Here is a 21,654-nt window from a genome sequence, read left to right as displayed (position 1 = left end):
TGGCATTCCTAGTCCCAGCTCCCTCTTGCCCTTCTTCCCCATGGCAAATTCCCAACAGTCGATGCCACCTTTGCTGCACCCATGGGCCTGCAGGCCTGCTCTGCCCTATGAGTCTCCTGCTTGAGTACAGACAGGGTTGGGGTACCAGAAGGGAAATGGAGTATCAGAGAGAGGGGGATCTGCAGGATGACAGCCTGACCTCTAGGCTCCGGGGTTTCCCCACAGCCCCAGAGATGCCACCCACCCTGATAAGGACACCAAAGGAGTCCCAGTGACTTCCTACCTGCTGGCAACTCCACCACTCCTGACACCTATGCTCCATCCCCCATGCCCTCTGGCCTCAGGGACCCTGGCTTGTGATGGAGCAGCAGGGGCTGGACCTGAGGCCCTGGGCTGGGACCTTCACTCACTAGGTTCACTTGGGGAGGTTTTTTAACCTCTCTGTGCCTCAGATCATCTAGTAAATGAGGGCACATGCCTTTGCCTTGTTTGCCTTCTGAAAGTAAAGGGAAGAAGCTGCGCGTGGTGGCTCATGCCTGTAATCCCAGCACTTTGGGAGGCCGAGGCGAGTGGATCACCTGAGGTCGGGAGTTCAAGACCAGCCTGACCTACATGGTGAAACTCCGTCTCTACTAAAAATACAAAAGTAGCGGGAGTGGTGGCGCATGCCTGTAATCCCAGCTACTCTGGGGGCTGAGGCAGGAGAATCGCTTGAACCCAGAGGTGGAAGTTGCAGTGAGCTGAGATCGTGCCATTGCACTGCAGCCTAGGCAACAAGGCAAAACTCTGTCTCAAAAAAAATAAATAAAATAAAATAAATAAAGGGAAGAAAAGAGACAGGGTCAGGAAATTGCTTCAGCAGGTACCTAGGGAACATTTGTGAGGTCAGGGCTTTGTCTCTGGGACTCCTCCCCCACCACCAATCCAGGACCTACCCCAGCACTCCTGGGATGAAGGGGTGGAGCCAGAGAGTGTCCATTTCTATCTCTGGTGGCTGCAGATGATAATAATAGCTATTATGTAATCCTGGCAACCAGGCACTGTGCTAGGCCCATTACAGGCATCAGCCCACAGACTTCTCACCATACCCCCAGAAGCGGAAGCCACTTTATAACTTTTTTTTTTTTTTTTTTGAGATGGAGTCTCGCTTTGTCCCCTAGGCTGGAGTGCAGTGATGCGATCTTGGCTCACTGCAGCCTCCGCCTCCTGGGTTCAAGCAGTTCTCCTGCCTCATCCTCCCAAGTAGCTGGGATTATAGGCATGTGCCACCACACTTGGCTACCTTTTGTATTTTTAGTAGAGATGGGGTTTCACCATGTTGGCCAGGCTGGTCTCGAACTCCTGACCTCAGGGAGCCACTTTACAATGCGGGTTTTACAGATAGGGCACAGGGGGTTCAGGAACACGACAGCGATCCTACCCAGGCAGTCTGACTCCAGAACTCCCACCAGGACTCCAGGCCCCTTATCGAGCCCTGGGTAAGCCCAGTCTCAGCCTGCCCACCCCTCACCCCTACTCAGTGGAGGGCCTCAGGAAATGCAGACTCCTTCCCTCTTGGGGCACATAGGAGGTGTGGAGGGGCAGGAAGGGTCCCCAGCTCTGACATCTTGTGCTCCAGCAGGGCCGCGGGCTCAGCCTCTCTGCTCCCTCTGAGAGCTGGTGCTGCCCACAAGGTCAGGGGGTGAGCTACCTGTCTCAGAGGGAAGCCAAGGAGTTGTGCAGCTAGGGCGTTGCAGATAAGACACTTGCCACATCTACAGGGAGGACTAAATGGTCTCTAAAAATCTCTTCCTACTCACAGGTTATTTTACTTGGGCCATTTTTCACTAATTTATGTATTCATCCGCTAACCCGATATTTGCACAGCAACTACTGGGTACCAGGGCTTTAGATTTATTTAGAAAACAAACAGCCCACAGAGCAGGCAGCAGAGGTGTGATTAGCCATGGGGCTCTAGAGCAGACCGTCTGGGTCGGCATCCGGCTCCACTGACTGGTTGGTTTATCTCCCTTAGCCTTGGTTTGCTCATCTGCAGAATGGGGGTGATAGCAATATCTATCCGTGGAGTTGTAAGGACTAAATGAGACAATGCTAAGTGCTACCACCCATGGCTGGCACATGGCTAAGTGCTCAGTAAACATCTGCCACATCAAAATCCAGAGGAGAATTTAAATTACTAACCTTTGGGCCGTGCGAAATGGCTCACGCCTCTAATCCCAGCACTTTGGGAAGCTGAGGTGGGTGGATCACTTGAGGTCAGGAGTTTGAGACCAGCCTGGCCAACATGGCAAAATGCTGTCTCTACTAAAAATACAAAAAAATAGCCGGACACGGTGGTGTACACCTGTAGTCCCAGCTACTTGGGAGCCTGAGGCAGGAGAATCACTAGAACCCAGGGGGCAGAGGTTGCAGTGAACCGAGATTGTGCCACTGTACTCCGGCCTGGGCGACAGAGAGAGACTCTGTCTCAAAAAAATAAAATAAAAAATAAAAAATAAATTACTGACCTTTTAACCCATTCTGGTCTGCAGTGTTGCCTCCTCATATTACAGCAATAGGAAAACTTTCCTCCATTCTGGCCACATCTGGAAGGTGGTCTCCATGCCACTGCTCCGCAGCCAGCCCTAGGATCAGCCCCACCATCCTCGCCATGCTTTCTAGAAAAGAGGTGAGGGCTAGCTAGGCCATGGTATTACCCTGCCTCCTGCAATCAGTTCATCAGATCAGTTCTCCACTCTCTATCCTGTGGTCACACCCAAGTTCTGTCAATATGTGATCATCCATCTATGCACTGTCTGGGGTCTGACTCCAGCCCTGGGTCTATCACTCTCCAGCTATGTGGTACTGAGCAGGTCAGGGCCCTCCTCTGAGCCTCAGTGTTCCTCATCTGTGAAATGGGGATAATGACAGGACCCGTCCTGCCGTGTTTTCAAGCGAATCACATGAGGATGCCTGGGGCGGGAGGACAGAGAACCACTCTGAAACACACTGTGCCAACCAAAAGTCTCCCCTGACTGTCCCAGCAGTTCTGAGGAGTGCCTGTCCCTGTTTTACAGACAAGGAGATGGAGGGTGACCGAAAACAACTCAAAGCAATCCACCAAGCCTCCATGAGTCAGTAGCATCAGGCCACTTCCATGTGTTCCGTGACACTGCAGAGCTTTGCTGGCACAGCTTTGGGGGCCTCTCCAGGTTTGCCCCGTGTCTTGAGTTACCTGAGTTCTGCCAGGGTCGAGATAGGAGCCACTGAGTCACCTCCTCCGGGGGTATTTTCAGCTGGGCCTCCCCATGCCTCCTCAGAGTCAGCAGCTGCTGTGTGTCAACTACCCAGACGAAACAGGTGAAAACCAAATGTCAAGACTGGGGGCAGAGGCTGTGGCCTAGAACAAGGCAGCTCACACTGAGCGTATCCCTGGCACCCAGTGGCTTTCCTCCCAGCCCTGGAGCAGGTCTGGCCTGCCCGCAGATCTCTTTCTGGGACCAGCCAGGAGCAGGCCTGGCCTGCCCGCAGATCTCTTTCTGGGACCAGCCAGGAGCAGGTCTGGCCTGCCCGCGGATCTCTTTCTGGGACTAGCCAGGAGCAGGCCTGGCCTGCCTGCAGATCTCTTTCTGGGACCAGATGTCCCTCCTGGCTCCTGATTTCCCTACTGCCATCTCTGCCTAGAGAAATGCCATCCACCTCCCTTTATGGCCCAGTTCAAATGCCCCTTCTTCCAAGAACTCCTCTTGGAGTTATCCCATCCTCTTTTATGGGAAGTCAGGCTCTGAACCTCTGAACCCCTGAACCCCAAAGTCCCACATCCCTTTACTTATAAGAATACTGACATCCAACACTCCCAAGCACCTCTCTGTGCCAAGCCCATTCCTAAAACTGCATGGATTGATTTATTTAATCCCCATAACAATCATTTGAAGGGAATTACATAGGGGATTATAGACAGGGAGACTGAGGCCTAAAGAGATTTAGGAACCTGCCCCAGAGCACACCAGCAATAAGTGCCAGTGGCAGGACTTGAATCCATATCTCTGTTGGACCACGGGTCCATGATTTATCTCTAGGTCATACAGTTTCTCAGTGAATGTATTTTATTCATTCATTCAACGAACATTTCCTAAGTACCCACCAAGTGCCAGGCCTCAAGCTGGGCTCTGCATACATGACAAAGCCCAGAAACCATCCCTGCCTTCACGGAGCTGATGGCTTGATGAGGAAGTAAGGTAAGAAATTAAACAATCAATGAAGTAATTAATCAAATAATTCAATAAATATGAAGACAAATACATGTAATGGGAGGGCAAGTTAAAAAGCAACCTAAACAACAAAAGAGTGAAGATGAAATGAAATAGGGAATGCACTTTAGCCAGGTAACTAGGGAAGCCTTCTTGGAGGAGGTGATGTTTGTAACAAGGTCCTAATGGATAAGGAGGAGCCAGCCGTGGAAAGAGTGGGCCTGGGGCTCAGCATACCAGGCAGAAGGAACAGCATGTGCAAAGGCTCAGAGTGAGAAATATCCTCAGCGTGTTGGAGAAACTAGGATCTGGTAATTGTGACTGGAGCACAGAAGCAAAGGAGATGAGGGCAAAGAGCCGGGCTGTGAAGACAGGAACGAAAGTATAATTTTAGTCCCAGGGAAGCAGGAAGCCATGGGTGGATTCAAACAGGGAGTGAGGGGATCGATTTATATTTCAAGGAGGGTAGCTGAAGGACTAAGCCCTGCTCTGATGAGATAAAGGCTATCGATCAATGCTAGGCCTAGCAGCCTCTCCTGCATGCCAGACCAGGCATAATTATCTCCACTCTTTTGTTTTTTAGTTTGCTTTCTTCATTGCCCTTTCATTACATGTATTTGCCTTCATATTTATTGAATTACTTGATTAATTAATTCATTGATTTTTTTATTTCTTCTCTTACTTCCCCATCAAGAAATTGAACTGCTAGCTGGGTGCAGTGGCTCATGCCTAAATCCCAGCACTTTGGGAGGCAAAGGCAGGCAGATCACTTGATGTCAGGAGTTCGAGACCAGCCTGGCCAACATGGTGAAACCCTGTCTCTACTAAAAATACAAAAAATAATTAGCCAGGCATGGTGGTGCGTGCCTGTAATCCCAGCTACTCGGGAGGCTGAGGCAGCAGAATTGCTTGAACCTGGGAGGTGGAGGTTGCAGTGAGCCAAGATCGCGCCACTGCACTCCAGCCTGGGCGACAGAGAGAGACTCCGTCTCAAAAAAAAAAAAAAGAAAAGAAAAGAAAGAAAAGAAAAAGAAATTCAGCTGCTAACACCACAGGGTCCTGATAGCCAGAGGTCACTAGAGACCAAGCAGAAACCCTGCAGAAGCCCCTCAGGGTAGAGGGTAAGAAGGCAGTCCCCCACCCCACTCCCAGGGAGGAGACACTGGAACTGGTCCACCCAGAGCAGCTGAAACGCAGGCAGTTGGTCCACCCACCCGTGCAGGCCCTGCAGCCTTGGGCCCCTCAGTCCTGGGCGGGCCAGAGCTGGCCTCCTCCGCCCCACATTAGTGGTGGGCTGCTAAATATTAACAACTGGCTCTCTAAGTGTTGTTTGGATACCTATATTGATATTTTCATTTACATTAACAAGAAAAAAAGGAAACAACAAAGATAAATGTCGGAATTTCATTTGTCCATCAATGACGTGAGCAATTTTTTGCCGAGTGGGATAAGGGTCTTCAGATACTGGAATCTTTGCTGAATCTAATTTTGAATAGTTGGCTGAATCGGATCATGGTTTTCAAATTGTTTGTGCTGTTCATGATGTAACAGCTACAGACATGACACATCAATTGCATGAAATGTGCCTTAATAACATTTCACCACTTTCTCAACTCTATCTAGACAATCAACAAAACAACAAAGCAAGTCCTGATTTATAACATTTGTAGATTTCCTAGTCAGAGAATACTCTCTGACTAGGTGCAGTGTCTGTAATCTCAACACTTTGGGAGGCCAAGGTGGGAGGATCGCTTGAGGCCAGGAGTTCAAGACCAGCCTGGGCAACCTCCTGAGACCCGCCTCAATCTCTATCAAAAAAAAAAAAAAGTTTTAATAAATAAATACTTCTGCCACGGCCAATTGCAAGATAGCAAACATCGAACATGGCATTTGGAAAAGGTGCACAGAAGCTCACCATTCTTTTTACTCTACCAATGCAACAGATGGCAACTTCAAGAGCACAGATGGATTCATTTGCTATGGCTATCACAGCAAAGTACTACAAACAGGGTGGCTTGGTCAGAAATGTATTCTCTCACAGTTCTAGATGTTAGAAGTACAAGATCAAGGTGTCGGCAGGGTTGGTGCCTTTGAGGACTGTGAAAGAGAATCTGTCCCACACCTCTCCCCTGGTTTCTGGTGGTTGGCTGGCTGTCTTTGGCACTGCTTGGCTTGTAGAAATTTCACTCCGATCTCTGCCTTCATCTTCACATGGTGCCCTCCCTGTGTGTGTGTGTCTCTGTCCGATTCCCCCATTTTATAAGCACACCAGTCATATCGGATTAAGGCCCATGATAATAAACGCCAATTAACTTGCTTACTTCTGTAAAGACTTTATCTCCAAATAAGCTCACATTCTGAAGTACTCAGGGTTAGAATTTTAACATAAGAATTTGGGGCAAAGAGGAACAGGATTCAATCCATTACAATGAATGATGGTGGTAAAATAATCAGAAAGTGTTTCATTCTGAGTATTTATTATCTTTTTAAATATACAGTCATGAGTCACTCAACAAGGACACATTCTGAGAAATGCGTCATTAGGTGATTTTGCTGTTGTTGTGCAAACATCATAGAGTGCATTTATCCAAACCTAGAGGATGCATTTTAAAATTTATATATTCTTACATGGAAAACCAAATGTCCCAGCACCGTTACTGAATAGCAGTCATTTCCCCCTAGTTGATCTGCAAGGCCAATATGAAGTGCTATCTGTAGCTTTCTCTATATGCCCCATACAATCTTATGGGACCACCATCATCTATGTGGTCTGTCATTGCCTAAAACATCATTATGCAATGCATGACTGTAATTTAATTTTGTGTATGTAATTTAATTCCTAACAGTGGCTATGTTTAACAACCAACTCACAAAATGCCTAAAAATTTAACCACCCGTTCTTGCAAGCCAAAACAGCAAGCTCCAACACATCCATGGCCCTTGCCTGCCCTCAGCCCTGTCCTGGGTCCCCATCTCACCTCCCTGCAGGCTCCTATGAGGGGCGGGTCAGGAAAGCTGCATTCAGGTCCCGTACATCTCCTCTGAGGAGCCTCCAAAGCCTTGTCTCCTCCTACCCAGGAGGGGCCCTGAAGAAAAGACACTCCAGTGACAAGCTGTGGTCACAGTGCTGTCCAGCCTGACCAGTGGAGAGCTGAAGCGGTCCAAGCGTTCAGCACCAGGAGATGGCTCAGAAAGCACAACCCAGCTTTGTCCTCTGGGGTCACCAACCATCTCATTTTGCCGGGGACTGTCTCTGCTTAGCACTGAAAGCTCTGCCTCCCAGGAAACCCCTCAGTTCCAGTAAACTGAGAGAGCTGGTCACCCCCAGCTCATGGTCATATGGTCACAACAAAAGGAAAACACTTACACAGTTGGCCCTCTGCACAAGTCGTGGGGGGCATGACTGAGGGACATGAGCATCCTACAATTTGGTCCCCCACAGATATTGGGGGATGACTGTAATACAAAATTCAGTGAAATAAGCAGAAAACAAAGGCAATGTCTCCACCTGTCTCAGGGACCTGTTTCCGCACTCAAAGACAGGGCTGCTACCCAGGGGCCGCTTGGAAAAGCTCTGCACAGAGTGAACAATGATGTCAAATTGATGCTTCCAGGTCAAGCTGAGAGGTGGCAGGGATGACGGGCAAGAAGAGGCAGCCCTGAGGAGACGGCAAGCACAGGACCCTGGAGCTGGATTCCAGTCCTCGCTGTGTGACCTTGAGGAGGTGACCTACCCCTTGCTGCCTCAGTTTCTCCATCTGTGACAGGTTTCTTCCTCACTGGATGGTTGTGCAGCTTTAGTGAGATCAACCATAGACAGCACAGTGCGGGGCTTATTGCCAGCACTTAAGCAGTGCTTTTAGGAAGCCGAGCCAACTGATAGCATTGTGTGTGCCTTTTTTTTTTCCGTTTTAGAATTGTTTCCATTATAGCTGATCTAATGTTATTTGTGCAATCAAAACAAAACCAAATCAAACCCACAAGTATCTAGGTACATAATGTATATAAATAGAATCTGAAACCAAATGTTGGACTGTGGTGGGGGTGCATAGGGCTGCCCCCCAGCTGTCACAGCTGGCCCCAAAGCACGCCATACTTGGAGGCATAGCTTTAGAAGAGCTGACACGAGATGCAGTGGTGCCTCCCTGAGGTTACGCCAAGTCATGCCAGAACTAACACCCGAGCAGGCAGCTCTGGCTGCTGAAGAAAGAGAGGGCAGGTGGGCGCAGCTCCTAAGACAGAGAAGGTGTTTGTGTTTCCGGGACAGCCCCACACAGAATGGCTCAGGCCCACCTCTGCAGCCTGACACAGATTCTATTCACCCTGCAGACTGATCTCAGCAATTTGGGGCTGCTGTGGCCCCACAGGGAGGAAACTGAGTTGCACTGCACAGAAGGGGCAGCCACGTCCCCCAGTTGCATGGGGATAAAGCCCTCTGCTTTTCCACTTGTCTCTGAATTCCTGTCCCAGTAATTAGTATTTCTTGTGCAGGCTGGAAAGAGCAAAACACTTAGGGTGTAACATTTAAGGAGGTGCCCATCGTCAGTGCCAATGGCCCTGCACCTCACTTTAATCTTCATGTGATTCTATTAGGCAATCTCTATTATTATCCCATTTCATTGTCCAAAAAAGGAAAAAAAGAAAAAAAAGAAAAAGAATAAGGCTCAGAAAGCTGATGTTACTTGCCCTGGAAAGTGACAGAGCCAAAATTCAAACCCAGACCCATCAGATTCCAGCACCTAATGGCTTAACCATTGGGCCATCCTTTCTCCTGAGTACATGGGCACCCAGGTGATCCTCAGGGGACCAGTGTGACAGAAAGTACGCTGAGGCTGAATGTGCAGGCGGCAGCTGCAGTCCCAGCTCTGTCCAGGCTCACCGGGTGACCTTGGGCAAGTCCCTTTTTTTCTCTGTGCCTCAATTTCCTTGTTTATAGAAGCTGGTGGCTATGCTGGGCCAAGAGTCACAAACTGCAGTGCCCACAGTGGCCAGGCAGCAAAGGTAATGAGAGCAGGATGGGGGTGGGGTGGGAGACAATAGGGAGTAGGGGGGCCTGGGGTGAACTGGAGAGTATGGGCCATGCTGGGGAGCACTGTCCAGCTCCAGTGAACTGTCACTTGAGGAAATATGAGCCCCATGTGGCCTGATCCTTCAGTTTTTTCAAGGAAGCCAGAAATTTGAAATTAATGTGAAAATCTTAATTGTTATAAGTTGGGGATGAATTCAAATGGATTTAAAGCCTGTCGTAAGCCAAACAAAGCCTATCTGAGGCTTGATCTTACCCACAGGGCCTCCAGCAAGCAACCTCTAGATTCCATGTCAGAAGCTGTAAGTGTTCCTTAATATCCACCTCCCCTTTCTATATGAATAGAACCCCATATTTTCAGCTGAGTTCATGGCCCCCTAGAATTATTATTACCTAACGTTCCTTGGAACTGGGTGGCCACATGACCAAGTTCTGAACAATAAGATGCAGCCATAAGTAAAGTCTGCAAATCTTGCATCATGCCCTTAAAAAAGAAAAAGAGGTGCACCCTTTTGGAGGAGCAAAAAGGGAAGGGGTATGAGTGCCCAAAGTCCAGGAGCCACCATAGCCACTGTGCAGCCTGGTCCCTTGCATGGGATGGAAGTAAACGGCTTCTTGTTTATATGGGTTCTTACTCTTGAGTTTGTTACAGCAGCCAAAGTCATAACCTACCTAGCACAGGCTCTTTCAGGGATCTTCTTCAGGGCTCACAATTTTAAAGCCAGAAGGCTCCCACAATCCTCAATTCCTACCCCCATTCCTGCCCATACACCTATTTTATAGATGGGGAGACCAAGGTTCAGAAAGGTGGGGAGTCTGTAACTTAACTAGTGAACAGCCTCTCTAAATGCAGACACAGCATAAATAGGACCCTTCCTCTACCCTAAATAAAGCTGCCAGGAGCTCATGTCTGGGAAAAGGGACTACAAGGGTGGGGACAGTGCCACCCGCACCCTCTCAGGGGCCACCGTGTGCTAGGCAAAGCCTTTCTTCACTGCTAGGGTCCCCTACAAGTCCCAGGCTTGCACCCCAACCCCATGTTTCTTTGTTGTCTGCCCCCAGCCCGCAAGCCCATGTCTCTCTGGGCTGAAGAGGCCTTCAGGACATCCTTTTTTTTTTTTTTTTTTTTGAGATGGAGTCTCGCTCTGTCGCCCAGGCTGGAGCGCAATGGTGCCATCTCGGCTCACTGCAACCTCCGCTTCCCAAGTTCCAGTGATTCTCCTGCCTCAGCCTCCCCAGTAGCTGGGATTACAGGCGTGAGCCACCACGCCTGGCTAATTTTTGTATTTTCAGTAGAGACAGGGTTTCACCATGTTGGCCAGGCTGGTCTCAAACTCCTGACCTGAAGTGATCCGCCCACCTATTCCTCCCAAAGTGCTGGGATAACAGGCATGAGCCACCATCCCTGGCCAGCACTGGTAATTTTTTAAAGCTCCTTCTACCCCTATACACCCCCACCCCCACACCCGCCCGATGGCCCCAGGTGACTGCAGGGTTGGGGCATGTGAGTCTGGTGGTTTCGCCCTAAGGGTCCTGGGTATCTGGTGCTCGGCACTTTGCCAGTCTCAGCCACTGGCTCAGCCTTTCCCCTGGAGATATAGAGGCTATGGGGGCAGTGATCTGGAAGGCCAGCTGTGTAGAAGTCCCTGAGGGTCAAAGTCTAGGCCTGGCAGTGTTGGAGAATAAAACCCTTGGCTGGCCAAACACTGGGAGGCTGCACCTGCCGCTCTGCAAATACGCCTGCCCCTGCCTGAGCAGCAGGAGGCCTCAGCCAGCCCTCAGCAGGAACCCAGCCAGGGCCACCCACCCCAGCCATGCTAAGCCTCTGCCAGAGTGAGAGAGGCCCGCGTGGGCCAGGGATGGTGCAACAGTCACTCTCAGGGTGGGCCAGAGGGTATCACAGAGACAGCCCAGCCCTGGAGCCATGCAGACCAGGGGCCGGGTGCCACCTCCAACACCAACTCACAGTGACTTTGGGCAAGTCCTTTTTTTGTCTTGAACCTCAGTGGGCCTAGTCTTGGCAACTGTGCAGTCGAGTGTCCAGCCCAGGGCCTAGACCAGAGCCAGTGGCAGCAAATAGCCCTGTTATCAAGAAGCAACATAACAAGAAGAAAGGAGAAAAAAGATAAGCTGATTTTTCCTTTTCTGAGTGTTTGCAGAAGTCAACAGATAATGTCCAAGGTTAATAAATAAGGAAATGACAGTATAAGCATGTTATTTATGGCTCCGGAGGTAACTGCCACATGAGCTCAAACTATTAGAAGTGGTTGCCTCTGGGGAGGGGGCTTGCAGGAAATGGGCTTTTCATTATAAGTCCTTTTTACCAGTTCGTGTTTTTTAATGTCTATTTAGAAGTGTTTATTAAAAAGTGACTCTGCCCCTCCACTCTTGATTTTCCAGGTCATCACTGTTAACGAAGTATTTTTGGCGTATAAGGCCATGTATAGGGTTAAGTGCTCAGACTGTGGAGTTGGGCTGCCAGAGTTCAAATCCTTGCTCTGTAACTTACCAGCTGTGCCGCCTTAGGCAAATTACTTAACCACTCTGTTCCTGTTTTCTCATATGTAGAATAGGAGTAATAATAATTCAATGCTCCTGGTATATACAGTAAACATTCAGTAACTGTGAGATATGATTATTATATATCCCTGTAACTCATATATGCAATTGTTTTACAAAAATAGAATTAGTATGCTATACATAGTGTTTGCAACTTGCTTTTCTTTCTCTTGCCAAGTTATAATGGATATCATTTCTACTTAGAATGTACAGTTCTATTTCATTCTTTTTAATTAATACAAGAATTCCATTGCATAGAATGTAAAATTATTTAGCCATAACCCTCTATTGAAGGAAATTTAGGGGTCCTATTTTTTAGTGTAATACACTTTGCAGTAATTAACATATATATTTTGGCACACATGTGGCTATTTCTAAAGGAAAGATACCTAAAAGAGGGATTACTAGGTTATAGAATTGTGCAATTAAAAATTGTACAGATACTTGAGCCGGGGAGGTCAAGGCTGCAGTGAGCGTGATGGCACCACTGCATTTCAGCCTGGGTGACAGAGCAAGACCTTGTCAAAAAAAAAAAAAAAAAAAGTATAGACACTGCTAAATGGCTCCCTTAAAAAGTAGTACCAATCTAGAGTCCCACCATATCCATTCCAATGTGGAGATGATCTCTTTAGATGGGCAAAAAATTGTTTTAGTGTGCCTATTGTAATTCTGAGTGGAACCGAGCATCTTTTCATAACTTCATCATCTATTTTTATTTCTTCTCCTGTGAAACAAATGTTTATATCCTTTACCCAACTTAAAAAAAAGTAATACTGTTTATTTAACTTCAAAAACATTTCAGCATTCTAAACATACAAAAAAAAATAACAGAATGTTGCAAATCGTGTTTAAGGACAGAAGGTTCCTGAACTTTCATTGCAGTGACTCTGCTTTACTGACAATGAAGAGTTCTACATTTAAAAATCACCACACTTAACTAAAAAACAAAACAAAAACTAAACACTTCTCGTGCCAGCCGACCCCCACATCTTTGCCCCTAGCTAAGAATGGCAGCAGAAAGCTGTCACCGTATACAGAAACAAGACAACTTGAAGCTAAATGAATGCCCACTGCACAGTCAACCAGTCCAGCATCACGGTGCATGCCCCGAGCTATGGCCCCTCCAAAAGGCACCTTCCCCACAGCCTCAATGCCAGACAAGAAGCATCAAGAGCTTGCCTCAGTTGTTTTATTCTTTTTACAAACTATGGACATATACAGTTGATAATTCAGGATTTCTAGCTAATAACCATATAGTTAACACCATCTTACAAATTATAAAAATGCCAGAAACGTGGTTTCTTTGTTTGTTTGTTTGTTTTTGTTTTGTTTTGTTTTGAGATGGAGTCTCACTCTGTTCCCCAGTCTGGAGTGCAGTGACGTGATCTCGGCTCACTGCAATCTCCGCCCCCTGGGCTCAAGCGATTCTCCTGCCTCAGCCTCTCAAGTAGCTGGGATCATAGGCATGCGCCACCACGCCCGGCTAATTTTTGTATTTTTAGTAGAGACAGGGTTTCGCCCTGTTGGCCAGGCTGGTCTCAAACTCCTGACCTCAGGTGATCCACCCACCTCGGCCTCCCAAAGTGCTGGGATTACAGGCGTGAGCCACCACCCCCGGCCCAGAAACATCTTTAAATGCCCTGTCACACCAACAGCAAAGTGCACAGAGTGAGACTATGAGAGGGCGTTTTCATTTTAAAATGTTCGGAGGCTGGGCATGGTGGCTCATGCCTGTAATCCCAGCACTTGGGGAGGCCAAGGCCAGCAAATGGCGAATGGCTTGAGCCCAGGAGTTCAAGACCAACCTAGGTGACATGGTGAAATGCCATCTCTACAAAAAATAAAAAAATTAGCCATGTATGGTGGCATGCACCTGTAATCCCAGCTACCGGGGAGGCTGAAGTGGGAGACTCACCTGAGCCCAGGAGGTGGAGGCCGCAGTGAGCTGAGATCATACCACTGCACACCAGCTTGGGCGACAGAACGAGACTGTGTCTCAAAAAACAAACAAACAAAGGTTTGGAATTATGTACAACTTTGATATAGTTTCAGGGTGCTCCGGACACCCATGGCCACTTTATGTAAACCACTGACAATTTCTAGAGCGCTCTGAGAGACCGCAAGATGATCGTGATCAAATTTTGTAATTAAAACTAATGAGGGCAACAGATACTTCTCAAATGAGAGATGAGTCCATTACAGCAGCGGTCCCCAACCTTTTTGGCACCAGGGACCGGTTTCACAGAAGAAAATTTTCCATGGACGGGGGTCAAGGGTGGGGGCAAGGGGGATAGTTTTGGGATGAAACGGTTCCACCTTAGATCATCAGGCATTATTTAGATTCTCCTAAAGAGCACTCAGCCTAGATCCCTCTCACGTGCAGTTTACAACAGGGTTCAGAATCTAATGCCACCGCTGATCCGACAGGAGGCTCAGGTGGTAATACTTGCTCGCCCGCCACTCACCTCCTCCTGTGACACCTGGCTCCTAACAGACCACAGGCGAGTACTGGTCCATGGACCGGGGTTGGGGACCCCTGAATTATGGCACTCCTCTGCTCTAAGATATTGACAAGGAGATGGATAAACAGGTTTTTTAATTCATCCTCCTCCTCCTCCTCCTCTTCCTCGTCTACCTTTTTCCAGGCAACTTTAACTTTTGCGCCATCAAACTTTCCTTTAGACTTAGAGTCAGCAACACCCTTCTCACACTTCTTCAGCTTGCTGCCTTAGTGATGTCAGGCAGCTTTGCACTGTCACTCAAGTTATTCCATATCTCACTCAGCCTTTTTGCCACATCTCCAATAGAGATGCCAGGGTTTGTGGATTTGTCCTTGGGGCAGAATTCTGAGCAGAACAGGAAGAATCCAGATGGTAGCCTTTTGGGGCTTTAGGGTCCTTCTTCTTGCCTCCCTTAGCTGGTCCGTAATCCTTTATTTCCCAATCATAGAGTATTTCATCCACCTCGGTCATTTCGTCAGGCTTAGACTTCTCTTTTCCACGCATTGTCTTCCGCCTCTCAGAGCACTTCTTGGAAATTTCTGTGAAATTGACAAGCACCTCTGGGTTTTTCTTCTTGCGTTCTTCTCTGCATATCTGCATAAAGAAGGCATAAGCAGACATCTCGCGTTTTGGTTTCTTGGGGGTCATCTTTAGCCGTCCTGACTGTATTGTTCGCTAGTCTGGGCAACGCAGGTCACCTGCTTTACACGTTTTTAATTGGGCTTTTTGCCACTTTCTTACTGATTCATAGGACCTCTTTGCATATTAGAAACCTTAATTCTTTAATACATATGAGCCAAATATTTTCCCAGGATCTTCTGCATGCTTTTAGCTAAATTCTTGGTGTCATTGGTCATAGAAAAGTTTTGCATTTTTATATAGTTAGATGTAGTCTTCCTTTATGATTTCTGGCTTTCATGTCTTGCTTTAAAAGGCTTTTTCTGATTGGAATTTATTTTTAAAATACTCTCCTATATTTTCTTTTTAATACTTTTATAGTATTTGTTTAACATTTAATTCATCTGGAATATTTGTGTGCATGAACATGTTGTGAGGTAGGGGTCTAATTTTTTGTGGGGCGAGTCTTTTTAAAAATTGATACATAATAGTCATACGTACTTATGAGGTACCTGTGATATTTTGATCCATGCACATGATGTGTAATGATTAAATTAAGATAATTAGGATAACCATCACCTCAAGCATTTATTATTTCTTTGCATTGGGAACCTTCCAAATCTCCTATTCCAGCTATTGTGAAATAAACTATAAATCCTATTAACTATAGTTGCCCTACTAGAATCTAATTTTGTTTGCATCTAAATGGAGAACGAATTGTCCCAACACCATTTACCGATTAAGTCACCCCTTCCTGCCTGACTTGTGATGTCCCTTTGTCACAGGCATCTCTCTGTCATTTTATGCATTCTTCTTGTGGTTGGCACATGGCAGAACTCATAAATGTTGACTTTGGGAGCAGCTGAAATGTCAGCTGAATGACAGCGAACATACGCCACAGTGCAGCTGACCACAGAGCTCACCTCGCAGCTCAGAAGTCAGAACCAGAAATGAATATGAGTGGTTCCCAACATCAGTGAATATTTGTGGCTTTGGTTTTGATGTTGTTTTCAAATCAACTTTGCTTATCTACAATAAAATTTCCACATCTTAAGTGTACAGGGTGATGACTGATGACTTGGCAAACATGTACACTCTCGGACCAAACACGCCAACCAAAATATAGAACACGTACATCTTTCCAGAAAGTTCCTTTGGGGCTCTTTGCAGTCAACCTCCCCTCCACTTCCACCCCAGGCAACCACGATTATCTGAAACCACACGTGTGTAGCACATTGATAACATTTTCAGAGAAATAAATAACCCAGCTGCAGCATGAGCTTGTTGGCTGAGGAGGAAGGCCAACTTCCCCTAAGGGACAGGACTTCTCTCTTGAGGCCGACAAACTCCTCCCTGGGCTGGTTTGGTTAAGAAGAAATGGGGTAATCCAAACCAGGTCTCCCCAACTTCAGGTAGGCAAGTTCTGTTCCAGTGGTTTTTAACAAGTCTAGAAATCGGCCAGATATTTACTTAAAATTTTCTTCTAGATCAACTGGCCTTTTTACATGTAATTCAAAATGATCACTTTTAAAATAAAATATAATATCCCATTAAATGATGAAGGGCACACGCCATAATTAACAAAGGACTAGTGATGATGTAAAATGAAAAATGAATCACCTGCACCATCTGAAATCACATGAACACTGCCTCGGGGGGCAACCACAGACATGAAAGAGGTAAGGGAAAAGCAGAGGAAGAATCTGGAACTTCATTCAGGTCGGAGGCTGGTGGTTAGAGGGGAAGGAGAGGGGCAGAAGGGCTGTCTCAGCAGAGCTGAGGGGTGAGGGCTCCCTTCATCACTAAAGCAAAGGAGTTGCTTTGGGAACAAACCTGAGTCCACACAGTCCCTCCCTGCAAGGCCATGAGAAGGTCAGAAAACAGCCCCTTAGCTCATAGGTTCTGGGACCTTCCAGCCATAAAAGGAAACAAAGCAGTTTTTGAGGGGCCACTCAAGGGGAAAATACCTTTGGAGTCAGACAGACTGGGATTCACTTCTACTTAGGTGACATTGGGGAAGAGAGTAAGCTTTCTGGGCCTCAGTTTTCTCATCTGTATAATGGATATAATAGTAGTACCTCATTGTAAGGACTGAAAGAAGTGTGGTTTGTAAAGCACATTGCCCAGAAATGATAATCAGTCACCTTTCATTTGCCCTGGGTTCCTGAAGGATACAAACACGTGGATATCAGCCTTTGCCCCAATGACTGAGTAGTTAATAAAATCAGTCCCCACTGAAAGAAGTGGGGCTGGCAATCATGAGTTTTATTAATTAATTGCTCGTTAAAGTTTTTGCCAATGGGAGCAGTTAACTGCCTGTAGGCTGGCAGCCCTAACTAAATGAGAATGGATTCGGGGGTTGGCCTGGAAGCAGGGCAGGATTTGGGTGAGCGGAGGCTCTGGCCACAGAGGGCCTGTAGCACCTACTCCGGAACGCCTTGGCCAAGGCCTCTCCCAGTTCTGGCTTCCTCTGAGGATGGAGGCAAGGGGCCTGCAAGGGCCTGGCAGAGGCAGGAAGCGGGCACCGGTGGGCTGGGAATTACTTTTTGCATGACTGAGCTGACCCTTTCCCAGGCCATGTGCAAATTAGCTGCTGCAATCCCGCAGGCTCTGCCTGGTGACTGCTGCTGCCACCTGCAGGCACAGGTGAGGAGTGCTCGGTGGTCAGGCCCTTGCCCCAGTGCCCACACAGCACTGCCCTTTCCCCCGCGGGAGCAGGCAGAGATCAGGGCCACACACTAGGAGGCACCATCACACCTTTGCCTGATGGGCAGGGCAGGAGGAGCCCTCGAGACCTATCTCAACTGTGCCTTACCCCGTTTCATTGAGGGGGTGGGGAGGACTGGAGCCCAGAGAGGGGCAGGGACTGGCTTGAGGTACAGAGTTAGAGGCTGGAACCCAGGTGTCCTGCCTGTGCTCAGGGAAGGCAGGTCTCAGGTGGGCCTGGTGGCCCAGAAAGGGAAGCCTGCCTTCTTGAGTTTGTCCAGCCCAAGGGGAGCAGCAAGTTCTCACCTAGAGTTGTTCATCCATCCTTGTGAGAAACTGCTGGCGCAAGCCAGATATTGGGTAACACCTACATAAGTGTTATAGGTGTGGTAACTTTAGAGGCTGTAGATCCTGAAGACTGTGTCTTCCGGGGAGGCAGCTTCATTTCACCAGTTCACTCTATATCATCCAGCTCTTCAGGGTCCTTGAGTAACCTCAGCAACTCTGATACCAAACTTTCCAGTACAGACACAACACTGGGACTTGGTCACATGAGCTGGTGGCAGGAGGAGAGACGATCAGCCCTTCTTCTTGGTTCACCGGTGGGGAACCTGAGTTCCAAAAAGACAGGTCTAGGCTATAGTCACACAGCAGCTGTGACGGCAGAGCTGGGACTAGAATCTTGGGAGTCCTGCTTTCAATAATGAAGGCAAAATAGAGACACTTTCTGGAAAATAAAAACTTAGAAAGTTCACCACCAGCAAACCTTCATTAAAGAAAATTCTAACACATGTACTTGAGGTGGAAGGGACCCGATCTAGATAGAAGGTAGAGGTCACAAAAAGAATAGGGAGCAGAGAAAGTGGTAAATATGCAGACAAATGTGCACAAACATTGACTGTATAAAACAGTAACGATTGGCTGGGCGTAGTGGCTCACGCCTGTAATCCCAGAACTTTGGGAGACCAAAGTGGGTGAATTACAAGGTCAAGAGATTGAGACCAGCCTGGCCAACATGGTGAAACTTCATCTCTACTAAAGACACAAAAAATTAGCTGGGTGTGGTGGCACGCACCTGTAATCCCAGCTACTCGGGAGGCTGAGGCAGGAGAATCATTTGAACCTTGGAACCTTGGAGGTTTCAGTGAGCTGAGATCGTGCCATTGCACTCCAGCCTGGGCAACAGGGCAAGACTTTGTCTCAAAAAAAAGAGTAATGATCATATCTAGTAGAGTTTGGAATAAAATGTAAATACCAGACAACATAATATAGGAATTGGGGTTAGGCAGGCAATAGACTAAAAATGTTCTAATATCAATGTGTTGTCCAGAAGGGTAAAGGTTTTCATTAATTGTAGGCTTTGATAAGTTAAGTGTGCATGTTATAATTTCTAGAGTGAACACTAGAAGAGGTTACACACTATGGCCCATGGGCTAAATACAGATTTCAGCCTGTTTTTATATAGCCTGCAAGCTAAGGATGGTTTCTGGATTTTTAAACGGCTATAAAAAATCTGACTGCGGCCCACAGACCCTAAAAACACCCACTGACTGTGGCCCACAAACCCTAAAATATATATTATCTGGCCCTTTACAGAGAAAAGGTCTCTAATCCCTGCACTAAAGGAATAGAAACAGTATATCATTTCAAACAAGCTAAGGGACAAAATTAAATGATAAAATATATGCAGATAATTTTTTAAGTCCAGACAGAAGAGAAAAAGAATAGAATGAATAAGCAGATAAGCTAAAGTAATAGATTTAATTCTAAACATTTACAAAGTATACACTGTATTTACATTTACATATGCATTTACATTAAATATAAATGAACTAAATGCTCCAGTTAAAAGGCAAAGAATTTCAGACTGGATTTGGAATGGGGGCAGGGGAATTATGGTGTTTACAAAAGAAGAGATACATTTAAAGCATAAGAATAAAGTTTAAAGTAATAAGGTAAAAATACTAGTGAAGAGAAAGTTGAAAAATCACCTATGGGGTACGGTGTCCAATATCTGAATGATGGGTATACCAGAAGCCCAATTGCACCATTACACGTGTAATACCCATGTAGCAAACAGGCACATGTACTCCCTGAATCTAACACACACACACACAATTTATTTCACACACACACACACACACAAAGGCAGATGTAAGTATTTATATTCATGAAAGACAAAATAAACTTTAAGACAAAAACCAGAGGTAAAGATAGCAAAAGTTACTAGGAAGACATAACAATATTAAATTTGTGCCTACAACATAATCTCAAAATATATAAGCAAAACTTAATAGGACTATGGAAAAATCAACAGCCATAATAGAAGATTTTAAGACACCTTTTTCAGTTTAATTTTAAAAACGAAACAAAAGGGTATAAAAGATTTGAAGAACTCTGTTAATAAACTAGACAATGAGCATATGTAGAATACTGCACACGATTGTTGTAAGATACATGTTTCAAGCAGAACATTTACAAATTTGGCTCATATTCTGAGCCTAAAACAAATCTTGATAAATTTCTAATTCATGTAATGTTGATCTGACCACAATATAATTAAGCTAAAATCAATAAAAAAATAACTAGGAAATCCTCATAATGTGGAAAATTTAAAGTCATACTTCTTTATATCACAGGGAAGTTACAATTAAAAACTAAAAACATTTTGAAGTGAATAATAATGAAAATATCATATATATCAAAGCTGGTAGGAAATTTTTCTAAAGTTAATAAAAATATATAGCATATATTAAAAAAGAGTAAAGACTTAAAATTAATGAGCTAAGCATCCATTTCAAAGAGCTTAGAAATAGAATAGTAAATTCAACCCCCCCAAAAAAAAGTATAGGGAAGACCAAAGCACAAGTTAATAAAATAATAAGCATACAATTAAGAAAATGAACAAAAATCAAAATTGGCTCTTTGAAGAGACTAGCAAAATTGGCAAACCTCTGGAGAAATAACGAAGACACTAGAAAAAAAAGGCACAAATAATCTATGTCAGGTAGAAAAAGGAGAACATTATTATGACCATAATTATATAAAAAGATAATATTATGAACAACTTTATGCCAAAAAATTTAAATTTTATAAAAAGCCTTAGAAAAGCATTGCTTACCTAAATTGACATAAGTAGAAATAGAAATTCTGAGCAGTCCTAGACATTATAGAATTTGTATTTATACTCAAAAATCTTCCCACAGTGAAAACTTAAGGCCAGACAGTTCCACTGGCAAGCTATACCAAACATTCTAGGAATAAATAATAATTCCAAGTCAGCCCCAAATTCTTATGAAGACTCAAACTTGTTTTATGAGGCTGGCATACTCTTGACACCAAAACCCAACAAGACAGTATGAGAAAGAAAAATTACAGGCTACTCTTTCTCAAGAACATAGATGCAAAAATTCTTTTAAAAAATTAGTAAACTAAATCCAGTAACATACAAAAGGATAATGTTAGGTTTAACAAATACAATACATATTTTACATTACCAAAAAAAAGTAATGTAATTCATGACATTAAAAGATCAAAGTAGAAAATTCTAACAATGATCGCAATATATGCAAAGAGATGTTTGACGAAATTCAACATTCATTCATGATTTTAAAACAAACAAAAACCCTTAACAAACTGGAAACAGAAGGGAACTCCCTAAATCTGATAATATCTGATCTAATATACAGGTATATGAAACCCTACAACAGATAGTACACTTTCAAGTGAAACTGTTAAAAACTTTTCCTTGGAGATTGGCAACAAGATAAGGAAGCTCACTATTACCACAGCTGTTAAACTCTTGTTCTGTAAGACCTGGCCTGTGTACCAAGGAAAATAAATAAAATAAAACATACAAGTATTGGAAAGATAAAAATGAACTTTATCATTCATGGATGATATGACAAGTACATGAAAAATGCAAAGCAATCCACAGATAAACTATTATATTCAATAAGAGAGTTTAGCGAGGTTGCTGAATACAAAAATCAATATTAAAACTTCACTGTGAGGC

At 45.5% G+C, this 21,654-nt stretch overlaps 1 pseudogene; it reads right to left on the bottom strand.

Annotated features, from left to right (window-relative positions):
- LOC100431524 (high mobility group protein B3-like) overlaps nt 1-14,963 on the bottom strand; it is a 30,271-nt pseudogene extending 15,308 nt beyond the window's left edge.
- Between the last annotated feature and the right edge of the window lie 6,691 nt (nt 14,964-21,654).

This window comes from Pongo abelii, chromosome 18 (genome assembly GCF_028885655.2).
Source record: "Pongo abelii isolate AG06213 chromosome 18, NHGRI_mPonAbe1-v2.0_pri, whole genome shotgun sequence".
NCBI classification, from domain to species: Eukaryota; Metazoa; Chordata; class Mammalia; order Primates; family Hominidae; genus Pongo; species Pongo abelii.
The sequence above is the reverse complement of the archived record's forward strand: the minus strand, read 5'-3'. Positions and strand labels throughout refer to the sequence as shown.